Here is a 12,841-nt window from a genome sequence, read left to right on the forward strand (position 1 = left end):
TATATATATAAAGAAGTAAGTGGATCCTTGGTGGCTAGCACCATGCAAAAAAAAAAAGGGGGAAAAGGTTTTGGAATGGATCAGTCCATGTGAAAAAATTAATATGTATGTATGTGTGTGTGTGCATAATATATGTATGTTTACGGCAAAAAAAAAAAAAAAAAAAAAAAACAAATGCATCAAGAGAAATAAAGTCCGTTTTTATTTATTTTTTCTGGAAATTTTACATAAATTTGCATTATACATACTTTAAAAAAAAAACAAAAAACAAACAAAAAAAAATCAAATTTACAAGAGGGGATCTTCAAGGACGATCAGGTGCCGCCTCACCACTCGGCAGAGCTCCAGAAATGAGAGGCGTCGGAGGTTGACTGTTTGAAGCCACACCACTCGGCGGAAGTCCAGGAAGAAGAGGAGCCAAAGGTTGATCATTTGGAGCTTCATTACGCAGTACAGCCCCAGAAGACGAAGGCAAATGCTGCTGGAACAAACCCACAAACCTCTGATGATCAAGTAAAATCTGACCATCAGATTCTTGCATCTGGTCAATCTTCCTCTTCATGTTTGTCGCATAGCTATGTGCGAGCTTATGCAACTGTTTATTCTCCTGCTTGAGCCCTCTAATCTCCTGTTTGAGACTCATCACTTCCGCCGCCAATGATTCAACTTGACGGGTTCGGGCAAATAGGCGTTGGGCCATATTAGACACAGAACCTGCACATTGCACACTAAGAGCCAGAGAATCCTTAACAGCCAACTCATCAGACCGTTTGGAAAGTAGTCTGTTATCTCTGGAAGTGACAAGGTTTCGGGCCACCACCGCAGCGGTCATATCATTCTTCACCACCGAATCCCCAACGGTAAGAGGACTAGTAGGGGATATGAAGGATGGGCGCCATATGTTGTCTGGATAAGGCGGGACTGCCTCTTCACCAAGATTCAAGTCAAAACGACGATCGGAGGGTCCTGACATTTTCAAAGTGTTGAAGAAAGAAGAGGTCGGACGAATCAAGATCTTAGAAGTGCAAGAAGGGAGTTTTCACAAGTAAAATTCAAGTGTGCTTTGAAACGAACAGCGTGCCTCTATAAAAAATCAGCACTCGACGGGATTTCAGAGATCGAAGAGGTGAGCTCAGAAATCGGAGAAGCATCTTGCTTTTCCAGCCACGTCAGCACCCATCACACGCAAACTCAGCTTTGCGGAAATCACGGGTAATTTGTCGAAGCGCCGATCCCAATTATCGAAGAGGCGCCAGTCTTTTTCAGCCGCGTCAACACCTGTCATATGCACACTCAGCTTGGCGGAAATTACGGACAATTTGTCGAAGATTTCTGATAAAGAAGAAAGCACGTGAAGCCATATAGATCAATCACGCATTGGTTGCCGACACGAGTGAAAGAATAATACCTCTACAGGTATCAAAGAACTTCCTATAATTGTCTACCTTCGCCTTCCATAGCAAGGCAAACATACAGAGCCTTTCTTCATCTCCAAAAATGCTTTCCCAACGAAGCCTCTCGAGTCATTCAATGTTCCTTATTCCTTGGGGTACCTCTGCAAGCCAATGACTCCAAAGCAAAAGTATCTCATATCACCAGGGTAGAAAGCAAGAGTATCTCATATCATGCGTTCTCCCTGTCATTTCCTTTGTCCTTGTTCCTACCTACAAAGACAAGGATAAAGAAAATAATATGCCGGAACTTCCACTCAAGCTCGGGTAAGGAACCGACTGTTTGGAACCCTTCCCTGACTGCCTACCTAGCACTCCTCTCGAGTACTCGTCTCCCACTGCTGTTGTACTTCCAAAGAAGCTGCCACATCTGCCTGAAGAACAGATAAAGGCAAGTGAAAATGATACCTTGCAGCATGTGGAGACAACGTGCAGAAGAAACAAGCAGAGAAGAATGCGGTCTGCACAGTCAACTTAGCAGAAGGAGTCCGAACTGAGGAACTCGAGAAGCTGCCATATCTGCCTGAAGAAACAAGCAGAGAAGAATGCAGCATGCACAGTCAACTCAGCAGAAAGAGTCTGAGATGAAGAACTCGAGAAGATGCCGCATCTGCCTGAGGAACAGTTAAAGGAAATGAAAATGATACCTTGAAGCATGTGGAGACAAGTGCAACAAAGCACGTGCTGAGTCATCCGCTACTTCTTCAAAATCAAAAGTATCTCATATCATCAGGGTTGCAATCACTCTGGACGGTGAACTCGTTTTGACCCTCAAATTCTTGGGTCGACTTACTAGGCGTTGTGGGCTGCACGTGCCGATTCACCACCCTTGAATCAAATCCTTAAAGATCAAGTCACCAACTGGAAGAAGAGCCCATCAATCTTGAAGATCATACTGTTGACCAAACTGCTCAGGTGTGAATTAGAAAGATTGAACAAAGCAACAAGTCGTCACTTTCACCTCGTGCCTGCTTGCCATGTGTTCGAGTCAACCTTCAAGAATCAAGCCTCAACGGCCCTTGAAGAAGTTTCCGGCCAAATTCAAGATTAAGCCTCGACGGCCTTTGAAGAAATCACAAGTCCGATTCAAGATCAAATGTCTACCACCCTTGAATCAAAACCTAGTTCAAGAATAAGCTGTGGAAAATCAACAATTGGAGGAATCCAGAAAATCCTCCAACCCGGTTCAAGATCAAAGCTGTGGAAAGTCAACAAGCGCAACAAAATACGTGCCGATTCATCCACTACCAAAGCCAAAGATCATCTACCACATGAAGCTCCTTGTGGTCTAATTTCAACCTTCAAGATCAAGCCTCGACGGCCCTTGAAGAAATCTCCAACCCAATTCAAGATCAAGCCCCAACGGCCCTTGGATCGACATCTACAATAAGGGACTTCAAAACACATCTCCTACACATGACAAGCACATGTATACGACGCGCCTTGAAGTGGGGGCATTTGTAGACATCGAAATTTCGGTAAATAAATGTTGACCGATAAATCAAAGTTTCAACGCTCATGTATTACATAAATTTTACACGTAGCGTGTGTCTAAACAAAAATCGAAATAAGTTGGAAAAGTCATCAAACAGGACACGTGTCAACACCTGGCAGAAACAACTTATTTCATCTGGAATATTATATTCAAAACTAGGCCTTGGAAAATTCTATAAATAGAAGGCTAATTCATTCATTTAAGAAAGGAATTGATATTACACCTTGAAGCTCTGAAGCTCTGAAACTCCGAAGCTCTCAAGTATCCAGGTTCCCGAAGAATCAAGAAAGCTCTCTTCGTTCTTCGTTCTTCGTTCATCCTAAGATCAAGCCCCAACGGCCCTTTGGATCAACAATCATCCACCAATTCAAGATCAAGCCCCGACGGCCCTTGAAGAAAGTGTTCTTCGTTCTTCGTTCATCGCTCTTTCAAGATCAAGCCCCGACGGCCCTTGAAGAAAGCACCATCGTTCATCATCCGTTCATCCAAGATCAAGCCCTAACGGCCCTTTGGATCAACAACGTCGACAAATCCACACACATCCAACCGTTCTTCAAGATTAAGCCCAAAAGCCCTTGAAGATCTGTTCATCACTGTTTCTTCAAGATCAAGCCCAAAAGCCCTTGAAGATCTGTTCATCACCATTACTCAAGATCAAACCCCAACGGCTCCTTGAAGATTCGCTCAAATCCACCTTCAAAGATCAAGCCCACGGCCCTTTGAAGGAACTTCCAACAGTTCATCCAAGATCAAGCCCCGACGGCCCTTGGATCAATCGCACATCCACCAATCAACACCTTACGGAGATCGAATCAGATGATCAAATTTAAGAGAGATTGCAACCCAAAATCATCAAATACAAATATTTGTTTATGCGCGTTGTTCTTGTCTCATTCGTTTCAGGAATTTTCCGTGTTCACACCAACATCACATAAAACTTATACATATTGATGACTATATTGTGAATACAGATTTCTGTGGTATTTCTTCACTTCAGATTGGTCTGAAAACACAAAAATAATTAAATCGCTACCATTGTTTTCTACACAAAAACCCCAACCACCCAAAAACCTTATGTGCGTCTGTTCTTCTTTTGTGTCTCCTTTGGTTTTTACCTATTTTTTCATTTTTTAACAGCATTTTCTCCTTCATCATTAGCTCTGCCATACAACCTTTAAACCTATTAAAACCTATACATTTTCAATATTTTCCTTCATTTGTTAACATTCATTTGGTTTTTTGTTTCAATACCAACTTGCTTAAACTTTTATTACTTTCCTTCTCCTTTGTCAGCTGCTTAAACCCTTTTAAAACACTATATCCACTTATTAATTTCCGTTACCCATTTGGATTAAAAAATTCTTTTCCTTTGCAATTCTTTTTCTTCATTTTTCTTACACTTAGTAACTCAGGTTTCCATTGATTAGATCCCGCTTCTTCTCATCTGTTCCAAAACTGACTCTTCAATATGCAACCAAAATTTTAAGTCAATTTCTCCTACGGATTAGTTTCTTTTTCAGCGCTGCAATTTTTTTACATTTTGTAATTCATTGAGTTCACAATTCCTTTAAACTTTGTACATGTTGAGACCAACTTCTGTCTTTTCCTTTTCATTCTCCACTTCACAAGTTACAATCTTCTCAACATAATGTTTTTAGTGAATTCCAAACATTGGTCTTCATGGTTCTCATCATTACATTGTAAAAAGTTACTTCACATCGAAAATATTTGTCAACCATTTGACAACCGCCTGGAAAAAAATTGGTACTTTTATAACCGCATGTGTTTTTCCAAAAATTATAAACATTGATCCTTCAAAACTTTGATCAACTTTTTAGATTCAGCAATTCGAATGTTGCCGTTTGGTTTCATGTAGCTAATGTTCCTTTGCTAAATTCAAACCCAGATTCCACATTGCACAATACATCCCCATTTTCACACACATCCTATATCAATTTCCTATTCATCGTTACCATTCGATAAAAACCCTGTTCTCAAGTTCTTTTTCAAAATTGATTTTTTTAACCTTATATTAATATGTTATACCCATGATAAACCTATTTCTATCTATCATTTCATCATTAGTGATCAATATGCGTTTATGCCTATTAGTTTTTTCCAATCCCACTGTTACAACTTTAAACCATTCACAATAAAATTAAATTCAACGATATTCATTCTTATTTGTTGGACATAACATTATGCAAAAATGGCATACAACAACACACCACCGCAGCAACACGCAAGCACACTAACTAGTTATAACTAAGAATAGGGTAAAATATATAGTATAATATCGACTTATCAACCAAGTTTAATGATAAGGTGGGTACATTTATTTTAGAGAATGCTCCAAAAAATGCCAAATATTCCTCGCCCATGGTCCAAAAGGAAGTTTTGAACATTCTCGCCAACATATAGTAAGAAGAAAAATTCGTGAAGAAGTTGGGGACGGTGTTTTTTGTATTCTTATTGATGAAGCACATGATACTGCTCACAAAGAGCAAATGACTATTATTTTAAGATTTGTTGCTAGTGATGGTTTTCTATGAGAATGTTTTTTAAACATTGTGTGGGTTGAAGACGATAAGAAAGCCCTTGCTTTCCATGAGATGCCTATAAAAAGTTACGAGGTCAAGGCTGTGATGGTGGAAGATGCAAGGTCAGTGGAATGGGCTACAATCATTATTTGTTAAAGATTGTTCATTCGCTTATTATGTGCATTGTTTTGTCCATCAACTGCAATTAACATTAGTTGCAGCATCAAAAGAAGTGAATGTTATCTGGTTATTCTTTTTAGCATTAGGCTCAATTGTAAATGTTATTACTACTTTTTCAAAACATCATAATCAGTTGCAAGTAGCACACACAATGAACATTGTAGAGTTAATAGCTAGTGAACACACAGGAAGATGAGCTAATCAAATTGGTACTATACATTGACTTGGAGCTACTCGTTGGAGTTCTCATTATGATTTAGTATGTGACTTGATACATATGTACGATGTGTCTTGTACAGTACTTGAGAACATAAAGAATGACAGATTTACTACAAACTCTTTACGTGGGGAAGCTATCGATACTTACAATGCAATCAATTTTTTTAAATTTATTTTTATCTTTAGTCTATTGCAGGTTCCTTTGTCGTGAACTACAAAATAAGTCACAAAACATTGTGAATGCTATGAATCTAGTTACTACTACAAACGATTTTCTTTTGGAAGTTGCGATTAGATGCTTGGCTACCATTATTGATAAAGTGAATTCATTATGTAAGAAAACATGAGGTTGATATGCTTGATATTAATGCTCAATACAAAATAGGAACTGGTCGTTCTTGTTAGCAAACAGATCATATTACATATGAGCGTCATTATTGCATTGATATCTTCAATAATATAGTAGATTTTCAGTTGATGGAGCTAAATAGTAGGTTTAATGAGGAGGCAATGGAACTTCTTATTTCAGTTCAGCTTCAGAACCAAGAGATGCTTCGAAGGCATTTAACATTGATACATTTGCAAGCTTGTACAGAAATTTTATCCCCAAGATTTTTCTCATAAAGAGCTACCATATGTTGAGGTGTGAGTTGAAAATCTATGTATCAGACGTACCACATCATCTTGTGTTTCAAAAAGTGTCTACGACTTCTTAATTATGTCGGAGATTAGTTGAAACAAAGAGGTCTGAAGGTACCATTTGATTGATAGGTTAATTCACCTTGTATTGATTTTTCCCGTTTCTATAGTAACTATTGAGCAAGTTTTTTCAGCCATGAATCTTATTAAAACAAGACTTCGCAACAAGATGGAGAGTGAATTTCTAACAGATTCAATGGTTGTCTACATTGAAAAAGAGCTTGCCGAAAATGTTGATTCAAATGATATAATATAACAAAAGATTTTAATTCCATTAAGGATCAAAGGGCACAACTTGAATAGGTATTTTATTTATTTATTTATTAAGTTGTTATGAACAAGATTGATGATATATGTTTTCATTCTATTGCAATTGCAACTTTAAATATTTTCTTCGTTAAGTCTAGTTGAAACTTGATTTATGTAGAGTTTAAATTTCTTACTTCAAATTATTACTTTTAGGTTTACTATTATATAACTTTAGGTAGGCAACAAAAAAATTGGAGCATTTGATTTCTAGTAATAATTTTAGCTTAGCCCACCCATCAAATAATTCATGACTCTGCCATTGCATGTCTAACAATCACTAATAAATTTTTCACTATTGTCGATTCGTTAAATGGGAAAAACAAACAGGAAAAAGATGAAAATGAATGATGCTCAACGGCTCATTGTTTGGGATTAAGATAAGTATGCCCAACTCCGAGCATATCATCTGCATATTTTGCAAAGAGTATATTCCTCCTTCCGTAAAGCCTTTTGTTAATGAAATATGATAGTTCATACCTTCAAAGGCCAATGCAATAGTTATGACCTTCCCATGCATGCAAAGTAACCAAGTAGGTTCCAACAATAATAAAGTCGACACACTCAGAAATGTATACAATAATTTCCATGGTGAAGTAGAGGATCGACAAGCGGCTACATTATAAGAGGTTTTAAGTTTGAATATCTCTTGCTGATTGAAACACATTTCTCGCTCAATGTACATGCTAAGTGAAATACGATATTACTTATATATATATATATATATATATATAGTATATGTATCTATATCATATATATCACGAAAGCTCTCTCCAACCACAACCAAGGAAAACTAATGAAAATGACTTGAAAACTTTAAGTTTTAATGATAAGGACAAAATAAAGAGTAAAGTGAATAGTACCAGGATTGACTTTTTAGTGTAAAAATGTCGTTTTTCGTTAAAGTGAACAGTACCGGATGCTTTTCGTTAAAGTTCCCTTTAAAATAAAGTTAATATAATATAAGAGTAAATCTCTACCATATATATCATGAAGGCTCTCTCGACCATTTAAAATAAAGTTAATATAATATAAGAGTAAAGTTTGTTTGCTAAAAGTTTAGGGAAATATTGACTACTCTTACTGTTAGCGCTAGAACATACCCATAAACTCAAGTTGGAAAAATCATGATTAATTTAACAATACTTCTTAAAAAACCAAAAATTGAATACACACACTCTTTCTTGCTTTCATTTTTCTTCTACTTTTTGTCAACTTCTTAAGCAATAATTGCATGAGATGCACAACACACTAATGTTCAAACACATGTTTAAGTACTTTCTAAACGAGAAAGTTTATCATTTTACGCTAAAGATGAAGATTCAACCGTTAAAGAGCAAAATGTATACAACATAACATATGGTTAAACACTGTTCTAAAAATCTCCGCCTAGCACCATCCAATGGCGAAGCCAGGATTTCGGTTAGGAGGGGCCTCTCACAATATTAAAAAAATATTAAATCAATAGTAGTTACAAAACTGGTAACCAAAACATCATAGTATATATATGAAAAGTACCAAAATTCAAAATAACATAGCATTGATAATATTACATATTCCCAATAATTAAAATAATTGTCCTCAACGAGTTTTCATATTTTGAAACCGTTGCATAGTATGTAAATATATATATATATATGCTAATTTTACAAACTAAAACAAATTAGGCAATAGTTAAGAGAAATGGCAAGACATCAATTTAATCATAATTTATAAACAAAAAATTGTAAGAGGAGCTGAGAGTAAAATACATACTTTGGGTTGTTGACCAATTACCTAAACTTCAATGTCTTTTCTTTGATGGAATGATGGAATAATGGAATTCTTTAATCTGCAAAATAAAAATATTATTTGTTAAATTAATTTACAATTGTAGATGACAACATATATGAATTAGCAAATTGCAAAAAAAAAAAAAAAAAAAAAAAAATTGAAAATGACAACTTTGGAGATTCGAAGTTCATGCCTTTGAGGATCATGGAAATTGAAGACTGATCGAAAACCAATACATAGATATCAACCCTAACCCAGATTGGCAGACTGCAGTCGGCTAGAAACTTAGAGAATAATAAAATGCTAATTTTTAGTATTGGGAAAAGGAATAGAAGTGTTGGAAGTTGGAATAGGTAGGCTTTAGGGTTAGACTAGATTACATAAATATCCTTAAATTATTTAAAGAAGGCCAGATCTTTTGTCTAGGAAATTGGAATGGTTTAAGTGAAAAAGTTATGGAAAAGTGATAAAAATAATAAATAAATAAATAAAGTAGTACTAATTTTTTTTATAAACAAAAGCAGGGTGGGCCTAGGACTACTGTGGTCCTATGGTCCCTCCGCCCTTGGCACCACCTAGGTCCCGTCTAGACGCTAAGTGGCTGACCATTGTCTCGATTAATGTATAAACATTTGAAAATTAAGAAAGGGCAGCTAGACCTACTGAGGCGCCTGCCTAAACTGTCTAGGCACCTGCCTAGCCCGCCCAGACACCTATCTAGGTTGCGACTCACTTATATAGAAAATAAATAACTTTCTTTTTACATTTTATTGTTTACAATAAATTGTAAGAGACTAATTGAACATTTAAATAAACACATATTATATGTTTGCTCCCCATGTTTTCATTATATTCCTATACTTCATAATATATATGTCATTCTATTTTCTAGTTTATGATGAAATTATATATATTTTGAGTATAAACAGACACTTATTTACACAAAATACAATAAATTTACTTAAATCCGCATAGTCCACCTAGTCTGCCTAGGTGCTAGGCCCCAGCTTGCCGCCCGACTAGTGTCTAGCGTCTTTTAGAATTTTGTGGTTAAAGTCTCATGGATTCAACGGTTAAAGTGAAGAAATGCAAAAAGCATACAAGCAATTTATATTTTTTTTTCCCTAAAATTAAAATATTGTATTTTTTTCAATTAAAGTAAGGCAACTGACATTTAAATATGAATCCAAATTTTCCAAACATTTAAATATGAATCTATTTAATCAATGGTCATTGGTCATCATGAATAGCTTTCTATCCATTGGACATTTAAAATCGTATTAAGTTGTTCCAAACATATAATACTAGTTTTCCGTGACAAACCCAAACCCAAAAAAAATTATATTCTAAATTTTTTTTAAACAAACGATGTTATTTATACTAAGGAATTAGGGGAGTAGGCTAAACCTCATAATGAGCTGACAATAATATGGTTCAAATTCGTCTTTAGCGAGAATCCAATCTAAGACCTCTCGCTTACAAGTGAAAAGGAATATCACCAAATCGTAGTGCTAAGTAGCAAATCATATTCTAAATTTTGATAGGAGTATTGATGTCGTGCATTTTATTTGTAAATTTATGTTCCGTAATGGTAATTAGGTCGTGTATAATTAAAATCTTAGATGGTTCTAGGTCGCATATTTTTATGAGGGTATTGCTCTAGTTTTTAAGAAGATATGGATAGTTCTTGATTGTCTAAAATCTTAGATTGAAACTTTAGAATAGTTTGATTGAAGACAAAATGTTAAATTTCAGTAAAAAGAAGTTTAATAACAAAAATTATTAAATAATTCCTAAATCATGCAAAGAGTAATACCAACTAGGGATTTTTAATTTTTTTTCCCCTCAAATTTGAATTGCGTGAAATTTGATCTGATTATTTGTTTCTTCGAGATAAAATGTTTTATTTTTAGATATTGGTAAGTTTTAAACTAAAAAGGTATTTTTTTTTATAAAATGGTGGGGTACTTAAAAATAAAATAAAAAGTGAATAAGTTTACATTGACAAAATATGTACATTTTGCATAAAAATTGGTACATTTTACATACATATATATATATATATATATATATACAACAAAGTTTTCATTTTCTTTATAAAAATAGGTACATTATAAATAAATTATGCATACAAATAAAAGATTAAAAAAATTACAGGTAAAAATAAAAGTTTAAAAATGTGGGCATACAAAAATTTAAATAAATAAGTACAAATTAAAAAAAATAGTACGTATTAGAAAAATGCTTATAAATTAAAAAAGAATGGGTATAAATTAAAAATAGAAAGTATGATAAAAAAATCAGTAAAAAATATAAATAGATCATTTGTAACGTTTCTAACTGGATCTATTTAAAAATAATTAAATAATGACACACCCCGTCCCAAAGGAGGGCATGCTGGCTGTCACATGAGAGTGACGTAACCATTTACACAGTTCAGAAGCTTTAAAGATACCATTACTAAGATATAACACCCGAGGGTGAATCCTACTTTTGTGAATTCTGTCAAAACACCGTTGGATTCCTCGTGGCCACCCAAAGCTCTGCTATCTTGAACCTGGAAGGGCGCAAAACAAAGTTGAGTGGGTTAGTAAAACAAAGTTTTTCGAAAACATTTCATTTAAAACATTTCTAACCCCTTGCTGTAAAACTTGTATACTTTCCCAGAAAATAGTATATAAATAACCATATATAATCTCAAAACTCAAATCACAAGTCTTTAACACTTTTTGAGAAAATATGCCATGCTATGCATCAAAACATAATAAAGATGCATCAATATAACAGGTGAAATAAGGAATCAACCGGAGACCCTACAATTGGTCATGTACGGTTAATTATATAGCTCAATATCCAAACCAACCGGAGTCACCACGGTGACCTGTACGGCGCTACTCTGCACATAAATCGGAACTACCTGAAGTAGTCTGTACGATAAGAATGGTGTAATAATACGCTCTAGTGCTTCTCTCATCAACAGCTGTATAATAATCTAAAATCACCTACAGTCGGAACCACTCTATGGTCTGTACGACATGTCGGAACCCTCTCATGGTCTGTACGACATGCACCTACTTGGATCCAAGGTGAGCGTGCGGTGCGAGGTGAATAATATAAGCACTAACACCAGAGGTGCAGGTTATGAGCTCTCAACACAATTCACATTATCAATGATTCACATGAATAACATAAAACTCACCTGATACTCACATGTGCGTCCACAACACCAATTCACACACACACACACACACACACACACACACACACACACACACACACACACACATATATATGCATCAATTATCAATTCATATATTTCATAATATGCATGCATGACATTTTAAAACATACTTTCATTTAAATTCAATTTCTGGGAAAATCGATAGTATATAGGTAAATACAGAAAATACTGCCCACTCACCTGGAGTTTGCCCTACAACTCCCTAACACAACACATCAAGGCGTCATAACGATCGGCGCCTAGAACAATCATCAAATCAAACCTCAGAATCATATCGATAGAATATATAACTTATATAAAACACGTCACTACGTTGTTCGATCCGGAAGATCTGCAACTCAGATTTCCAATCCATAACTTCCAGAGGTCCACAATATATCTCTAGAACAACATCCTAAAATTTCCTTACCATCCAACGGTCGGATCTCCGTCAATTGTCAAAACCGAATGATAGTTAACATTCTATTTTATGTACTTACAACTCCAATTCCAGAAGATCCGTAAATCGGATTCCCAATCCATAAGTTCCTATAATCCTCAAATATTACGTATTACAACGTATCAAAGTTTAGTGACGATCCGACGGTTGGATCGTCGATTCACCTTTTGGCCTAACCATGAATCGAAACGAACTTAGGTTCAATTACTCAATTTACGTCAATCAATTATCAAAACTGAACCTAGAATCTTAAACACATGCTAAGAATGACATTGGCGGGCCAATGGCCACGCGCCGCTGCACGGGCCGCCACAGGTGGCGGTTGGTCACCCCGGCTTGCCGGAAAATCCAACTATTTCCAAAAATTCTCAAAAATTACAGAAATGAAGATCTCAAAGAGTAGAGCAAACTTTATACCTCTGGCCAAGGCCAATTTGTCCTAGAAATTCTCCAATTCCACCAAAACCGTGAAGAACCCTAGAATTGGGTGTTTTCAAT

The sequence above is a fragment of the Malus sylvestris genome, chromosome 5, assembly GCF_916048215.2.
Source record: "Malus sylvestris chromosome 5, drMalSylv7.2, whole genome shotgun sequence".
NCBI lineage: Eukaryota > Viridiplantae > Streptophyta > Magnoliopsida > Rosales > Rosaceae > Malus > Malus sylvestris.